We start from the raw sequence: 19,194 nt of genomic DNA, 5'->3' as shown, positions 1-19,194 counted from the left end.
AAAACCTTCATAGTAGTTCTCGCGAAGTTAAGTTTAAATGTGACAGATTTCAAATGTTTTTGTAGCAAAAGATAAGCAAATTCCTATTTCAATAGAAATTTTAACAAATATTAGCATACAACAATTATATTTTATTGATTTCGGGGTCGTACCCCTTGGTGAAAACAATTATATTTTCTAGTCATTAATCTTAAAATTTTAAAATAGGTTTTGACTTATTCGCAGGCACAATCCAAAAATGCGATTATAATTTTTTTTCTACCAGCACTAGTTTTCAAAATAACTTTTGGAAGTAGGTAAAAATTCATTAAAGAACTTTGTGAATAAGACATAATTTTTGAAATTAAAGTTTTCACGCAATAACCCGAAGACTGCAAGTAGTTTTCACTTTGAAGTTATGACAAAAGATTCCAGTACAGGATGCCAAAATTTTCTAACACCAGTTATAAAAACAAAGGTGTCTAAAATGCTATTTCGTTGCTATATTGGAATCCAACAGAGTGTGAAGTTATTGAGCTCAAGGTTGGAATGAAGCCGAACAAGTATTCAATTTCTATTGATTTTCGAACGGATCTGCACGAAGTTCAGCTTAATGAAACATTCAATTTTCTGTAAAAACCTTTTGGTCAGGCAAAATCAGGCTTACTTTTAAAAAATCAGAGAAAAAAACAAGGCTTATCAGGTTATTAGGATGGACCTTAAAAAATCAGGCAAAACCTGAAAAATCAGGCACATTGGCATCTCTGGTGACATGTGTCATAATCACTAAGGTCTGATTCTATCACCGTTCAGTAAGCAGGTATCAAATTCTGTTTCATTAGAATGATCGTTATTAAAACTTTTTCAAAGTCTTTGAGAGAGTTTTGCATTGGACAGATTAAAAAGCTAAGCATGCGTCATTTATAAAACAATAGTTTTGTTGATTTTGTTTGGTTCCGGCACGAGTTTTTATCATAAACGGTTACAACTCTTTTCCAAAAGTGCTCAGTTTTCTGCAGAAAAGTAAAAAAAACGTTGCAGCGTATTTCTTTTTGCCTGACCTAGATAATCACGAGCTTTTTTTATTCTTTCTCGATTTTGCAATGAACACTGACATTTAAATGTGGAATTTATTTCGCGAGAATATCAAACAACCTTTTCTTAAACACAAATATTCTTAACCTTCCTTATCTGTTCGCGTCATGGACCATTCAAATCGTCTTATCATCATTCCAATATTCTGAAGAACTGAGATTCTTAAGATACCAAATATGTTCTATGGAAATGTCGACAACATAATAATGGAGAAAAAACTAAAACTTGAGTCTACAAAATCGGTTCATTCAGTAATAAGATATAGCGAAGCAAAGCCAATATTGGATGTCATATTTTTTTTTTGGAAAATTTCATTTCGGAAAATTAGGGATGTCAAAATTTCATCACATTTTTATACATCTTCGGAAAGATCTATTCTTGACAATTTCAAATATAAATGAAACACTTAAACACAAAAATGACAAAGGAACGCACAATGGGGAAAAAAGTGTACAAACCGCGAAGAAATTCAATATCTTTCATCCTACATGACCCAAACCTAGGAAATTATACTTATACTTTTCTTTATGGTACCATTTTAACCCCTAATTCCCCTATATTTTGTAAACATTCCAGAAAAACACTAATTCGAACCAGAGAATTTTGGACAAAAACAGACCTATCGTGTGTAATTTTTCTGAGGAATCGAATGAAGGCTGTTTTGGCCACCGCACGCTTCAGAAAATGGAGTTATGACTGTTTTTACCCCCTATATTTTGGAATTATTTCAGAAAAAAGCTTGTTCGGACTTGAAAATTTTGAACCAAATGGGTTGTATCTTGTGTGGTTTTTCTCGAGCAATCGAGACCTTCAATTCCCCTCAATTTTTCAAATTGTTAAGAAAATGCATGTTCAAACTGTAGGATACACATGAGAGAAGGAAAAAGGGAATGCCTGGAGTTGATGATGCTTGATCAACTGACGAAAGAAGCAAATGAGAAATTTTGAAAAAAAACGGCTTGCTTCGATTTAAGGCGGAACGCGTTGACAAGTTGTCTATAAAGGAATGGCACCCCAGCAAAATGGTCATTCTAAATTCAGATGTTATAGTGAGAAGATCACATAACGGAGGCACGGAACGAAAGCACCCACTAGAAGACGGTAACTAGGCGAGGACAAACCCTCAGATCACGACACGAACTTGAAAATTTTGAACCTTTTGGAACTTATCTTGTGTGATTTTTTCCGAGGAATCCAATCACACATGGCAGGTAAAACAGCCATAACTCCTGTTTCCAAGCAATACTTGTCAACATTCTCCAGCAAATTGTGCCTAGCCTTTTTTTATCCAAGATTTCATCATTTACCAGATAAACCTGAAAACCCTATAAAAGGAAGAAATTAATTCAATCTATTTAAGATGGCATAAAGCCTATCCACTAGGGATTATTAGCATTAAAGCTCTTTTCTACATTCGGTAAGGAATGATAGCATGTTTTTTTAAGTTTAATGACTTAAACTCAGATTCGCTTATAGCGTAAGATCCCAGAGTACGAAAACGTAGACTGGCAAATGAGGGACAGTTACATATAAGATGGAAGGGATCTTCCACATCTGATTCACAACTAGGGGAAAAGTTCATATAACGCCCCATGTGGCTAATACGCGCCACCCTTGTTTTGAAGGATCTGAAACATTTTTAGCCTGCAAAATATTACCAATTTATTTTAAATGCTGTGATTGATCATGGCAACTATGAATTATTCCTAAAAATGCCCCTGTTTCGTGATAATTTCACAATTTAGGTTTTTCTTCATTTTGATCTAAATTTTAAAACACTTTTAATAAGGTGTCACCAAGCAGAGAAAAACGATAATAGGGCATGTTCCCCTACCACATACTGGAGATTCAGCACGCTGAATGTTGTGCATGTGATGGTTGAGTTTACAATGACCGGAGAGTGTTCTGGTCAGGATGCTGCAATGAGATTTACTTAAAGTTAACAAGTAACTCGATATGATTGGAGATGGTTTTTCTAAAAATAATTTAGTTTGGCGACACGTGTCCAACTCTTCCCAGTATCGTTTATGCTGGTTAGAGGACCAAGTTTGAATTTTGTTTCTGAACCAACATGGCGATATAGGGACAGCCGGCTCTGGTCCGTAAAACTCCTTTTCCGATCCAGCTCTAGCGAGTTCGTCGGCGCATTCGTTTCCAAAAATTCCCTTATGTCCGGGTCCCCATAGAAGGTTTAATCCATTGCCTTCAGCAAGTTCGTCGATTGCTTTCCGGAATGCGATTACCAGTTTTGATCTAGAACTGGAAGCACTAAGTGATTTGATAGCTGCTTGGCTATCTGAACAGAAATAAATTGTTCTGAACATAATTTTTTTTTGAAGTGCAATTTGCACTTTATACATAATAGCATATAGCTCAGCCTGAAAGACTGTACATTGTACAGTGTACAATATTTACCTAGAAGTTGAGCATATTCTATGTTCAACTCGTGACAGTAAATTCCTGCACCTGCACGGCCGTTTGATAATGAACCGTCAGTATAGAATACAATATGAGAGGACATTTGGTCCTCTACGAAACCTGATAACCATTCTTGAGAAGAAGGAAATTTGACTTTAAACCCCATATAGGGAAAACTACTCGAGAGTGTTAAATCGTTTGGCGCGAAATTAAACTTGTTTAATCTAACTAATTCAGGCCACACATTTGTATGACTCGATGATCTTAAGATATTTTCTGACAGCCAGAGACCAACTGCCTGTAGACGAAAAGACATGAAAAGGCTTCCTGTTTTAGGAACAAGTGTAGAGGTTTGATAGAAAACAGAGCTTCTAGTGCTGCAGTAGGAGTTGTTGTGAACGATCCGGACATCCCTAAGAGACACATTCTTTGAAGGTGATTTAGTTTTGTCCGAACTGTTGCAACTTCTCTATTCTGCCACCACACTAGACACTCATAGGCCAAAATTGGTCTTACTATTGTGGAGTAAATCCAGTGAATATGTTTGGGTTGGAGTCCCCAGTTTTTCCCGATTACACGTCGGTATTGTCCGAAGGCCATGCATGCTTTTTGCCTTTCTTTCAGAAAGGTATAGTTATCGGTCGATTTTGGAGATCATTAATTAGGGGTCTAAGATATACCTTTATAGGTACCTATCGAATCAGCTCGTCGAGTTCAGACGATGTCTGTGTATTTGTGTGTGTTGGTGTGATTTTTTGTTAACTTATTTTGCACGTTTTTGCGAAACTGGGCAGTACAATAAAAATGATTTTTAGCTTAAAAAATTTGATTTTTTTTCTTCTACAATCTATAAAAGAAAGAAAAAAAAACAAAATAGTTTGAAAAATAAATTTTCATAGTAATTATCATCAAATCATCACTCCAAAAAACGTGTCAATTTGGCTTGCTAGCCACAACCAGCAATCACTAAAATCAAGATTATCGTGTCTATGACGTCAAATTATACGTGACGTCATAGATACTCGCATGCTATCTCAAAGTATGGATCTGTCTATGTGTGGAAGGGAGAACAGACAGGCTTCACTCCCACTCAGGTTTAATGTCATCGTGACAGAAACCGTGTGGGAGGAAGACCGCAGTTTAAATTTTCCCGGCCAATGGTTGTAATTTTTTCATTGTAATGGTACGACCCCGAAATCAGTGAAGTCGTTGATGAGTACGTCATGCCCACACTGCATGGTACGAAAGTGATTGTTACTTCGAGATTCTCCCAACATTATATTCAGGTTGCTTTGTGAAGGACAAAACGACGAAGGGGCGCGTGTGGGAGAACGAAGCATACCATATCAATTTCTTCACACGCTCATTTTCATTTACCATTTTAATGGTTACTTAATTAATTATTTAATATTTTTGCTTTTGAATGAATTATCGGAAAAACTGCAATCATAATGGTAGTTCTCATGAAAAAAATATAATAAGGTTAAAAAAGTTGACATTGAGATATTTTTTTATATTGTAATCTTTAATTTTATATTCGTCTTCTAGATTGATTTTGATCGGTATGGTTTTTTTTTATGATCGATATAATTATGCGTTGAGACCAGTCCGACATATCATTTACCAAATTGAAAATTTCAAATATTATTATAAAAGGCGCTTGGGATCAGAGGGGTACAAGTGTCTAAATGATAGATTCGAGAAAACGCGCTTCAAAGTTGTACAGGTGCTCAATTTTTCATATATTTTTCGAATTCGAGCATTTTTAATTCAATCAAAAAAGTGTTCAAAAAAATTATAAAAAATCTAAGTTTTGCACCAGATGTACATTGAAACATAAAAAAACCGTTGGTTATACTTAACTCAAAATTGATGATTTTGGCACTTGCACCCCTATGATCCTGAAGGGCTCATATATACAAATTTAAAAATATATTTTACCGATCATTGGACTCTATGTTAGAATCAAAGATATTATTTTCTTGCTGTCTTGACTCGATAGGTTATCCAGAGCAAAAGTTGAAGTATTTGAAACACATGGTTGGGAACCTTTTTTGCCTTTCTTTCAGAAAGGTATAGTTATCGGTCGATTTGGGAGATCATTAATTATGGGTCTTAGATATACCTTTATAGGTACCTATCGAATCAGCTCGTCGAGTTCAGACGATGTCTGTGTATTTGTGTGTATTGGTGTGATTTTTTGTAAACTTATTTTGCACGTTTTTGCAAAACTGGGCAGTACAATAAAAATGATTTTTAGCTTAAAAAATTTGATTTTTTTTCTTCTTCGTCCTATAAAAGAAAGAAAAAAAAACAAAATAGTTTGAAAAATAAATTTTCATAGTAATTATCATCAAATCATCACTCCAAAAAACGTGTCAATTTGGCTTGCTAGCCTCAACCAGCAATCACTAAAATCAAGATTATCGTGTCTATGACGTCAAATTATACGTGACGTCATAGATAGGCGCATGCTATCTACAAGTATGGATCTGTCGATGTGTGGAAGGGAGAACAGACAGGCTCCACTCCCACTCAGGTTTGATGTCACCGTGACAAAAACCGTGTGGGAGGAAGACGACAGTTTAAATTTTCCCGGCCAACGGATGTAATTAATTCATTTTAATGGTTCAGTTTGAAACCGAACCATTCCAAAAAAAAACTGATGTTCCATATATAAACATAAAAATGGTTTTCACCAAGGGGTACGACCCCGAAATTTATGAAGTCGTTGATGAGTACGTCATGCCCACACTGCATGGTACGAAAGTGATTGTAACTTTGAGACTTAAGCACGAACGACAGGAGAGAATTTCGCCCGTGGAAGCAAATTGAATCCAATAAGACAAAGGCTTCTCAATCCTCTCGAGCTTTAAGCTCTCGGGCTGGTTTTTTTGTTCCCTTTTCTCTTTCCTCTTAGATCTAACGTTGCGCGATGAAAGCTTTTCGTTCGCATTTAAAAACCCTGTGCAATTGTTGCGTTGCTGTTGTTGGGGTTGGTGTCTAGGGATAGCGGCTTGGGAGTCAATCCGAACTCTCACTTGCTGAAGTCAATGGAAGATATTAACCTAACAGTAGCGCCACCAAGTCCTCCATAGTAGAGTTTAAAGCATTTGGGATTGATGACCAAAAACAAAATTGACGAAATTGACAAAATTGATAAAATTGACGAGATAACAAAATCGACAAAATTGACAAAATATACAAAATTCACAAAATGGGCAGAATTGACAAAATTGAAAAAACTAACAAAATTGACAAAATTTACAAGATTTACAAAATTGACAAAACTAACCAAATAGCCAAAATTTACAAGATTGACAAAATTGACAAAACTAACCAAATAGACAAGATTCACAAACATGGCAAAATTGACAAAACTGACAAAATAACCAAAAGTGACAAAATTGGCAAAACTGACAAAATTCCCAAAATGGACAAGATTGAAAAAAAAAATGACAAAAAAGACAAAACTGAAAAAATTGAAAGCAGTGACAGAATTGACCAAACTGACAGATCTCACAAAATTGACAAGATTGACAAAACTGTCATAATATACAAAATTTACAAAATCTACAATTTCAGTAAAATTGACAAAATTGAAAAAATTGACAAGATTGACATAATTGACACATTGACAAAATTGCAAAATTGACAAGATTGAAAAAATTGACAAAATTGACTAGATGAACATAATTGACAAAATTGGGAAAATTGACAAAATTAACAATCTTCACAAAATTGAAAAATTGACAAATCGGACAAAATTGACAAAAAAGACAAAATAGACGAAAATTACAAAAATGACAAAATAAACTAAATTGACAAAACTGACAAAAATTATAAGAGTGATAATGATGACAAAAATGATAAAATGGACCAAACTTGCAAACTTGATAAGATTGAAAAAAAATGGAAAAAATTGACAAAACTGACTCATTCGACAAAATTGACGAAATTGCCCAAATTGACAGAAGTTGACAAAACTGAAAAGATAAATAAAATCGACAAAATAGAAAAAAATCACAAAAAGACAAAATTGACAAAACAGACAAAATTTAAAAAATAGACACAACTGACCAAAATTGACAAAAATTACAAAACTGACAAAATTGGCAGAATTGAAAAAATTTACAATATTGATAAGATTAAAAAAATTAAAAAAAAAACTGACAAAGTAAATAAGATTGACAAAATTGACAAGAATAACAAAACTGACAAAACTGATCAAATCGAAAAATTGACGCATTTCACAAAAATTACAAAACGAAAAAAAATTAACAAAATGGACAAAAGTAACAAACATGAAAAAATTGACAAAATCCACAAATTCATTGATTAAGATAGATTAAACATAGAAATTTAACAAAATTAACAAGATTGACAAAATTGAAAAAGTTTGACAATATTGACAAATTCAAACAAAAATGACAAATTCGGCAAAATTGACAAATCTGACAGAATTGATGAAATTGACAAGATTAGCAAGATTGACAACTTCACTAAATTTAGAAGATTTACAAAATTGAGAAAATTGACAAAACTGATAAAATTGACTAAATTGTTAAAATTGGCAAGATTGTGAAAGCTGACAAAAGTTATAGAAATGACAAAATTGATAAAATATAAAACCGTCAGAATACATAAAATTGACAAATTTGAAAAAAATTACTATTTTGACAAATCTTCCCAACTTGACAAAAATTAAAACTGACAATTTGACCGAATTTGACGAATTAGGCAAATCATTCCTATCATTAGGCAGTGATGGCAAAATTGGCCAGGGAATTTTTATCCAGTCCAACCATTGTTCGAACCGAAAACTAAATAATTCAAGCATAGATTAATTCAAGCATAGGGACCTGACCCTCACATCGTCAATTTCGATAGTGGTAGCAAGTCCCACCCTGCGCCCAACGGTAGATTCTCAATCACAAATGATCTCTTTTTTTCCTAAGCACGAACGACAGGAGAGAATTTCGCTCGTGGAAGCAAATTGAATCCAATAAGACAAAGGCTTCTCAATCCTCTCGAGCTTTAAGCTCTCGGGCTGGTTTTTTTGTTCCCTTTTCTCTTTCCTCTTAGATCTAACGTTGCGCGATGAAAGCTTTTCGTTCGCATTTAAAAACCCTGTGCAATTGTTGCGTTGTTGTTGTTGGGGTTGGGGTCTGAAGCCAATGGAAGATAATAACCTAACAGTAGCGCCACCAAGTCCTCCATAGTAGAGTTTAAAGCATTCGGGATTTTTTTTGGAATATGCATATAAATCCGAATGAACCATTTTAACCAGGATGACCAAAAACAAAATTGACAAAATTGACGAAATTGACAAAATCGACAAAATTGACTAAATCGACAGAATTGACCTAATTGACAAAATCGACAAAATTCACAAAATTGGCAAAATTGACAAAATTGAAAAAAAATAACAAAATTGACTAAATTTACAAGATCGACAAAATTGTAAAACCCGATTTAATACACTTAACAGTGGATTGTAGCCTTTCTTACAGTTTATAAATTATATTTGGATACACATGACACAAAGTAGGTAATAAATAAATGATAGATTTATAAATTCTGAGTAATGATTTAAGTATTTCGAACGTAGTAAATCCTAAATGAATTTAAGAAATTAAGATTCAAAATTTTTCAAAGGATAAAGTATTTTGAAATAATTATAATTTTCTCATAAAGAATAACATAATTTTAAACTAATTGATTATTTTTGAATGATTGAATTCTGGCATATCTGGTATGATCCCGTTTCTATGACATTATAATATTTGAATTAATTCAAAGGAGACCAGTATATGCAACAGCAAATGGAACTGAATTTTATTCAACTATGGCAAGATTGACAATTTTTTATTTTTCAAAAATTAATAAATTTCCATTTATTTATTTTTGAAAAAGAAAAACTGACCAAAGCGACATAATCGACAAAAATTAAAATTATACTCTTAATTTTTAGACCTCTTCTAATTTATAGATATAAGATCACAATGTTTTAAAAACCGGATCATAAAAGATATTCCAGAATTCAATCATTCAAAAATATTCAATTAGTTTACAATTATGCTATTTTTTATGTGAAAATTATAATAATTTTAAAATACTTTTATCTTATAAAAAATTTTCAATCTTAATTTCTTAAATTCATCAAGAATTTACTACGTTCGAAAAACTTAAATCATTACTCAGAATTTATAAATCTATCATTTATTTATTATTTTGTGTCATGTGTATCCATATATAGTTAATAAACTGTAAGAAAGGCTACAATCCACTGTACAGTGTATTAAACCGGGTTTTTGATTCTGAATTCGTTGTGATCTGACCAGTTTAATTTGGAGTCAAGAATGACACCCAAATATTTAACTTGATCAGACACGGTGATTTCGGAACCATAAAACAGCAGAGGGCGCACCCCGCGGGTGATACGTTTTTTAGTAAATAATACAATATTAGTTTTTAGAGGATTAACTGACAGTTCTACATGAGAACACCATTGTTCAACAGAGCGCAGAGCTTGTTGCATTATGTCAAATAATGTGCTTATGCACAAACCTCTTACCAGCAGAAGATAATCATTTGCGAATCCATAGGTTGGTATTCCACAGTCATTGAGTTTTCTCAACAAGCCGTCTGCAACTAGGTTCCACAAAAGAGGTGATAGTACACCTCCCTGTGGGCAACCACGTGTGCTAACTTTTGTGATTGAAGCCTGTCTTAAAGACGAATGAAGATTCCTGTTACTTAGCATAGCGCTAATCCAGTTAGTTATAACACTAGGCACTCCATGAAGTAGTGCCTCATCCATTATTGATGTAAACGAGACATTATCAAATGCTCCTTCTATGTCTAGAAATGCTCCTAGACATGATTCTTTCTGTGAAAAACTATTTTCAATATTGTGTACTACGTTGTGCAGAAGAGTTAATGTTGATTTTCCTGTTTGGTATGCATGTTGTGTCGCTTTAAGCGGATGTTGGACAAGGCATTCTTGCCTGATATGATGATCAATTAAACGTTCGAGTGCTTTTAATAGAAATTAACTCAGACTAATAGGACGGAAGCTTTTGGCTTCGTCGTATGATGATCGTCCCCCTTTAGGGATGAATTTCACGGCTATCTGCCGCCAAAGTTTAGGTTTATATCCATGAGCAAAACTGCTTATCATTATTTTTCTTAATATGTGTTTGAAATGATCGAAACCTTTTTGAAGCACAACTGGAAATAAACCGTCACTTCCAGGAGATTTGTATTGAGCGAAACCATCGATTGCCCATTTGATCGATTCTGTAGTAACTATTTTCCGAGCAAAATGCAAGGAATCTAGACTTCCAGAAAAGAACTCAGGCTCAATCGATGAATCTTGATCAATACAACCTGGAAAGTTAGTATTGAATAGACAACTTAATGTTTCTTCGTCGTTTGATGTATAATCACCACTAGGGGTTTTAAGGTATGAAACCTGATAATCTTTTGATTTGGCTAAGACTTTATTTAACCTACTTGCTTCGTGCAAACCTGAAATGTTGGTGCAGTATGCCAAGCTCGGCGAGTCAACCAGGAAATTTACGTAAAAGAGTGTCTTCAAATACGTTTGCTGCTTTGACAAGTAACTTATCTGTGCTGTTTTGGCAACCTGCCATTTTGAAAAAAAAAGCCATGGCGTGGTATTCCGCTAACATCATTCAGGTTGTGCCCAAGGTTAAGAACTCTCCCAACACACCAGTACTTCGCCGAATCGGAAAATATTAGACGATAGTTAGAAACAACCTTTTAAAGACCCAAAAACCTGTTAGCAACGAGAAGCAGTCCAAGGCAAACTGGTATTCTGCGGCGAATAAAGTGGATAAGGTGACTGTATGTACAAAATCTGATGGCAGGCGTCAAACGAAAGGCTCGCAAATTTGGACTAGGTCGACCAGAATCTTTTATTAATCAGCTGTTTGATTGTAAACATTATCTTTAATATTTTGGTCTGATAACAGTTTATTGTTGTTGGAATCGTCGTTTATAAATGTTTTCAATATGTAAGTACCTCGAAAAATTCCCGATTTTATTAGCCAAGCGTCCCCTTGTGGAAACAATTTCAATTTACAAAAAGTGAAAAAAATTGGCAGCTATGACCACAGGTGCGGGTAAGCAATTCCAGGAGCATGGGATCACTTACCTTTCACGTTATCGTATCCCGGTTCGTTTCTTTTTTGTTGCCACTCTGCAACTGGTGCTGCTCAGCGCTCAGCTCTTTTTCTCTCTCTTGGCTTGGTTTGCGTTTTTTATCTTTTCATTTTTTTTTTAGGAATCCTTTCCTAGCGTCCATAACACCAGCCCCAATCCCGCCGGCAAGGCTCTTCTAGATTCGGGAGCTCCCCCATCCGAATCACCACCAATTTGGCTCCCAGTCGAAAAGTTTTCTATCCTTTTCGGTGCACGGTGAAGGAAAAAATTGCGGTTTGTTTATTCCCTGGCTTATATCTTGCAAGCCGGGAGGGTCTCCGCAGATATTTCTTCTGAGATGTTCGGTTGGAAATTTTCAACAGTACAAAAACACAGACTTTCAACAAAATTTTATGCTTTCAAAACTTTTCCGACGAATATAATCCAATAGAAAAACACTCGCACACTGCTAAGGTATCGGGGAATCATAAGAATTCGAACGCCACACACACAATTGGGTGCTGCTGCTGCAAAATGCTTGCTGCAAATGATGCCTTTTCGTGTTTACCCAGGAAATTTTGCAACAGTTTTGGCTGGCTGGGTGGTCTTCTGCGAGCTGGCTCTCGGGGTGTATGGTCCTGTGTATTGATTATATCCAGTGAAGCGTAAAAAAGGATAAAATAGCATCACAAAATGATGCGAAATGATTACGGTGCTGCCGGGACCAGCAGTAGCAGCTTCTATCTATAGGCCGTTTTGTTTCAGAAGCATCATTTCGTTAGGCCGTTCACTCACTCAGCATCCACAAACCTCGATTTTCCACAATGTTTTTTTGCCCCTCGCAGCACGTCTTCAATTCGATACTACTCAACAAAACTCACAAATGATGTTTTTTTCCAAGAATAGCACTTATGAGATGACGATGATGATGATGATATGTTGATGATAATGGTGATATTTTTGTGTAGCTAATGAACAGAAATGTGCTCCGTTTGTTGAAAAAAAGGAGAGTCTATCGAAAGCAAAGTGTATCCCGACCGAGCGATGGTGCTGAACTGGTCGGAAAAACAGCAATCAGAACTCTATTAGGAGCCACGAGCGTCGAGCAGCAAGGATTGGTGAAATTCTCCCGAGTAGTGGGGTGGCCCCATCACGTAACATTACAAGATAACTGTCACTTCACTTGTGATGGGGAGCAGCAGAAAAAAAAAATCACGACTCAAACATACACAAAAACACCGATTGACATCGATCAGATACCCCCCGCTCGCTCAAACGACGGAACAGTTGTGATGGAATCCTTTTTTCATCATTTCCGAAACCGACCAGCGGAAATCGTCCTCACACATTAGCCCTGATCCTGTGAAAAACCAGAAGCACAACACACAAACACACTCCGCAGACCGAGCACAGCAAATGACAAATCGAATTCAACTCGTAGCCAACATCTACTTCACTCCCTTCGGAAAGGAGGGAAGCGAAACACGGGGAAACTCCACCACGAAAAATAAGTAACTAGAAGAACTATGTATTGAGCAGAAGAAAGAAAAAACCCATGTTCTAACTTGACTAAAAAGCTCCAAACAGAGACTGCAAGCCCACAGCGTAGCACGTGGTGGTTACGTCTACGACAACCGCCTACGCACTGCACTGGCGACAATGTTACTCGCTCGCTGGTGGTCCAGCGTTGGCGAAAACTGATGATGGACCCAAACATTCAAAAAAAGGACAAAACTCTTACTCCGCTGGTGAGTAAGTTGTGAGTGAGAATGTAGTCGAGCTCGGCGAAACACCCACACAACGAAGGCAAAAACACCAAACCGGGAGCTTCCGCGACATTTTCGGTGTACAGTTTTCACTTTCGGTCGTTTTTCGTCCTTCTCGTAAATTTTCGGCAGCGTCGACGCTCGTCTTCGTGTTGGATGGAAAATGCTGCTACAATCGAGCGACGACGGATGGCGAGCCCCACAAAACACATACAAACGGGCGAGGAAAAACACCAATACAAACAGGCGTAAAGGACCTGTATGTCCGGTTTTCAGCGCCAAAAGGAACCCGAGTGATAGACTTAATCAGAACTTAATCATAAACAAATTTTAAGTGTCTAGTATTGGAACGTTAATGGCTAGTTAGTCTGCCAATTTAAACAAATGCAACCATACAAAAAGTAACACATATCAGCACTCTTGCTTAACTGCAGACCCCGTTCGTTTTTGGCAACATTCGATTTTGGCAATATCTGATTTTGGCACATGTGCCAAAATCTAAAGGTTTTTGAAATGATATTACTTTATAGTTTTCACTATAACAGGACCAATATAATTTAGACAAACACAATAAATATGTTTTTAAGTTCTTAAATATTGATTAAATAAAATTACAAAAACAACATTTTGAAAAATGTTATAAAATTACAAAAATGATGAAAATTTCATAAAACTTAAAAAAACAAATACAAACAAAAGACTAAAAATAACAAAATAAATAACTAAAAATTGATGGAGAATGAAAAAATTAACTAATAGGGGGAACTTGTCTACAACCGGACACTTAAGGTTTTTTAGCAATAACTTCAAAAATATATTTTTGTAAATATCCGTTCCTCCACTGATTTGAAGAGTATCAGTATTCTAATCACAAATCTATATTAGAACAAAATTAATTTACAACATATTCATGTGGTAAGAGAAAAAAATTTATGTTAGTTTTCACTCATTTCCAAAAGTGTTGTTTAAGGCTACACTACGAATTACTCCGCCAAAGTTGTCACCAATGGCACAAAAATGAAGCAAAATGACTCACATCACTTGCACATGTCTTGTGAGTACGGGTTTCTGAGTATTGAACTTTTTTTTTTTATTCAAATCGATTTTATTAGGCTGTTTACTTCTAAGCATAAGTTTTTGTTGGTCGAGGGTCAGACAGCAGTTTTCTTAAGACTAGGGGAAGGTTGGAAGGGGTATGGAGAGGGAAGAGAGCGTTGCACAGTGGTTTAAAATTCGAAAAACGTGATCATGGGCTTTTTGATGCCTTAGATGTCAAAATAGCTTAATGACATGTTCTACAATGTTTCATTATTTTTAATTGCGCATATTTTGCCATTATTATTTTTCTGATCGATTCACCTAAAAGTGAGATATTTTTTTTATTTTTTGAATTTGTCATCCAATCAAAATGATGTGTACAAAAAACTTGTAGACAATATAATTTTAAAAAACTTTGTAAAAGACTTTGAAGCTCTGTCTCTCAAAACAACAGATTTATAAACATTTTTCTAAAAACTAACCTAAAAAAACGAAATTTTCGTTTAACTTTTTTCAAAGCGACTTTCGAGTCTTACTTTATATGAGAGAGTTGTAACAATTGTAAAAGTGCACAACTTCATTGAAGGTGTCAAGTTTCTATCTTGACGTTAAATGGTACTTTTTGTGTAATTACGTTTTAAAATTGCATATTTTCATTGACCCATATCTCTAAAAGTTGCAAACTTATGAAAACAAAATTATATGCATTTGAAAGGCACATTCTTGAGCTTTAATGAACATATAATTTCATTTGTATGTATCAGGTTTTACTACTAAAATCATTTATCTGAAAAATGGTAGTTTTGAAGTTTTTGTTAAGCCAGCCTGGCAAACTCTTGCTTTTTAGCAAAAGGAAGGATGAAATCTTCTTTTTTTCTATTCCTACCGTTGACAAGTGAAGACGACAGTTTTTTATTTGTTAAGATTGAAGAGTTGGCCCTGTTTAGAAGCGTTAGTTCCATTATAGTTAGTAAATCATTTATCTGAAAGAAAGTAGTTTCAAAATAATGGGCATTTTGCTTATTTTATCAACACACATCTTTAAAAAATGTTGCCCTTTTAACACGAAAGTGGCATAGATGCATAATTTTGTAACCTTTAATTTTCATGGCTATCTTCAAGGTTTTTTCTTTATTTATAAAGTTTTATGTTTGGTTAAATAGTTGTGTAAGAGAGTAAATTAGAATGAAATATTAAAATTAATATTCATGATCTTCTTCTTCTGATTGTTCTAAATCAAGCTTTTTTTTTGCATCGGCAACAAAAGAAAAATGTGGTCTTGGTTTAAATTTCCTTAGGCTCGTTATAAGAGGGTCCGAAGATTCGAGCATCCGATGCATAAGGTCGATGTTTGTTGCTTGCCTTGAAAATTTTCGGGTGTGATATTCTCTAAAATTTCAAATATCCTTATTCCTAGACTCTTGAGCGTCTTCGGATAATTGCCCAAAGGGTATTAAAAAGTGTATCACGATTTGAGCCCCATGAAATAAAATTTTGTGAACTGCTGCGGGTATATATGTAATACCACGGATACAAATTGACTAGTTTCATGGCCGTTTCCTTAGAAAACTTATCGAATTTTTCCACATCTATTTTCTGGCAAGAAGCCAAAACTAGCAGAATATCACCGCATCGTTGGATGACTTCCAAATCTATACCTTAAATATTAAAAGTAAGAACAGAAAAAACAAATCGTACTCTATAAGTACCATTGATTTCTGCAGATTATTCAGATTCTTGAAAAAAACGCCTTGCTGTATTGCCATCAGATCTTTCAGATAAATGATTTACTAACTATAATGGAACTAACGCTTCTAGACAGGGCCAACTCTTCAATTTTAACAAATAAAGAACTGTCGTCTTCACTTGTCAACGGTAGGAATAGAAAAAAAAGAAGATTTCATCCTTCCTTTTGCTAAAAAGCAAGAGTTTGCCAGGCTGGCTTAACAAAAACTTCAAAACTACCATTTTTCAGATAAATGATTTTAGTAGTAAAACCTGATACATACAAATGAAATTATATGTTCATTAAAGCTCAAGAATGTGCCTTTCAAATGCATATAATTTTGTTTTCATAAGTTTGCAACTTTTAGAGATATGGATCAATGAAAATATGCAATTTTAAAACGTAATTACACAAAAAGTACCATTTAACGTCAAGATAGAAACTTGACACCTTCAATGAAGTTGTGCACTTTTACAATTGTTACAACTCTCTCATATAAAGTAAGACTCGAAAGTCGCTTTGAAAAAAGTAAAACGAAAATTTCGTTTTTTTAGGTTAGTTTTTAGAAAAATATTTATAAATCTGTTGTTTTGAGAGATAGAGCTTCAAAGTCTTTTACAAAGTTTTTTAAAATTGTATTGTCTACAAGTTTTTTGTACACATCATTTTGATTGGATGACAAATTCAAAAAATAAAAAAAAAATCTCACTTTTAGGTGAATCGATCAGAAAAATAATAATGGCAAAATATGCACAATTTAAAACAATGAAACATTGTAGAACATGTCATTAAGCTATTTTGACATCTAAGGCATCAAAAAGCCCATGATCACGTTTTTCGAGTTTTAAACCACTGTGCGTTGGAGGGAATTGGGGGTTCTAAAATTAACTGTTTCCTTGATCGAGTACTGGGGGAATCATTTGCGTTTCCGCGGTGTGTAAATTCAGCCTCATCCGACGATTGCGTTGGTGAGGGCTGAGGGGTGATTTTTTCCCGAGAAGGAGAGGCTGGTTTCAAATGTGAAGCAATGTTGTTGGTCCGTTTCTGTTGTGGTGGTTGCTGCTGTTTTTTTTTATCTTCCTTCTGTTCTGGCTCGGTTGGTGGTTGAGGTTTCCTATTGCTTTCTGTCTTGGATAGATTTTTTGCAAACTAGCAATCAATAATGAGCTTTTTCCTCTAAAAACATCTAAAATTCGAAAACATTCCCTCAGTTTTGCTGTTTTTAATAGGAAAAAGCTCATTAATGATTGCTAGTTTGCAAAAAATCTATCCAAAACTAATGTTTAGTTTATATATCAATAGAAAGCCATTAACTTGACCAACAAGACCTACTCAAAAAATTATACGAACTCGTCCAAACTCTTAAGGTTATAACTTACTGAAAAAGGCATTATTTTGGATTTTTGTAGTATATCTCCTTTCTTAGTTGAAAAATGTTTTTGACATGTTCGCGAAATTGTGTGCTTCAACAATTTGAACAACTTTTTCAAATAAACCAAGTTTGTTTAAAAGATATTAAATAAAAACTCGATATTAAATAAAAAATCGAAATTACTTGTAATATTTTCAAAATGCTCGTAACTTTTATGATTTCCATGCGATCTTGATGGTGTCTTCAACAAAATTTCCTAAAATATTAAGATCTACAACTTTTGTGAAGACATCATGTCTCTAAACTTATTATTTTAATAAATAATATTTCTATTTCCGTTCCAGGTGAAAAAAAAATCACTTTTTTCTTTCAAGAATTTGATAGATCATCAAAAAATATGAAAATATTGTGAAGACATCAAATGTCTATCGTTTATCGTTTTTCCGTAAATAATTTTGATCGCTTATTAGGTGCATTTACCCCTGTGTGCGTCGCCTCTTATCGGAACTTTCTTCCGGGGAGATGGCAGTGCGTTGTATTGATGCAGCTGACGGACTTTCAAAAAGGGTATTCTCGAAGTCCGAATCTGCTTGAACGTTAAAAATTCAATTACCAGCATGTAAATACCATCAAATAATAAAGATGAATTCAACTTATATGAGCTTTCAATCATTTTTAGAAAAAAAAAATGAATAAATAAATAAAAGTAAGTGAAATTTTCTACTGAATACGACTTATCTGTGGAACTAGAAGCAGATAACTGAACACTTACAAGAGTTTTGGCGGGAATACAATGATAGACGATATTTGACAGAATTATAAAAGCAATGATGATAATAAAGTTTAGGCTAGATGCCTCAAGTTTGGTTCTGGACGAAGGATATAAATCATAACACATTGGATTCTTTTAATATAAAAAACTTAATTTGAAGCTGACAAACGTTCAGAGTTCTCCCTATTTGAAAGGTTAGGAACAGTGAAAAAGTTATGAATTACAAGTTTCAATCAAACTACCCAGCAAACGTTAAATCACATTAAAAATGATAGCTCAAGTCATTTAAAACGTTACTGCGAATTGTAATTCCATCTAACGCAAGTAAAGGTCGTAAAAATCGTTACTCGAAGTCGGATTAAATGGTTCAAATCGGATATGATAAAAAGTCCGCAATGTTTGCAGATTTTGAAGACAATTTCGTTCTTTTTTCTCTCCCGCGTGGGTCTAGTGAGAGAACAGCTTTTTTGTTATTTGACAGAGTCAGCAAATATTGTCGCTGGCAACGGTTCGCATGCGTTTAGAAAAAAAACTTGTGCTCTCTTCCCGCATGCTAAAAAACTATATCTTGAACAGTCAGTACGATACATCTACAGTTCTAGAAAAAGTGACTGTCTTTGTAAACGTAGCTGTTGTATCGAACTCCATTTCGATAACGATTAAAACCAAACTTTCACGTTAATGAGAAAAGTAATGATCTCAGAAAAGGTGGATGAATAATACGAACGATTAACTTCAGAAACGGCAGTAAGAGGTGCCAGTGTTATTTTGATCTGCAAAAAAAAATCGGCAAAGTTTTTTTTAGCAAAATGATAGAATTACTAATTAATCCATATTGACTTCATGATTGATCAAGCTT

General features: G+C 34.5%; 1 protein-coding gene across 2 annotated transcripts in view; it reads right to left on the bottom strand.

The window, feature by feature from the left end:
• LOC129755498 (uncharacterized) overlaps nucleotides 1-12,622 on the bottom strand; it is a 163,700-nt gene extending 151,078 nt beyond the window's left edge. Inside the window, exons 1-2 of one of the 2 annotated variants that reach the window (XM_055752022.1) lie at nucleotides 12,472-12,621; nucleotides 11,675-12,299 (exon numbers count right to left, since the gene is read on the bottom strand). The gene's annotated coding sequence lies outside the window, so the exon portion shown is untranslated. Of the gene's footprint in view, nucleotides 1-11,674 lie in introns of both variants that reach the window. The other variant, XM_055752021.1, reaches the window with a different exon arrangement.
• Between the last annotated feature and the right edge of the window lie 6,572 nt (nucleotides 12,623-19,194).

Source organism: Uranotaenia lowii, chromosome 3 (assembly GCF_029784155.1).
Source record: "Uranotaenia lowii strain MFRU-FL chromosome 3, ASM2978415v1, whole genome shotgun sequence".
NCBI classification, from domain to species: Eukaryota; Metazoa; Arthropoda; class Insecta; order Diptera; family Culicidae; genus Uranotaenia; species Uranotaenia lowii.
This window is presented reverse-complemented; position numbering and strand designations above follow the sequence as displayed.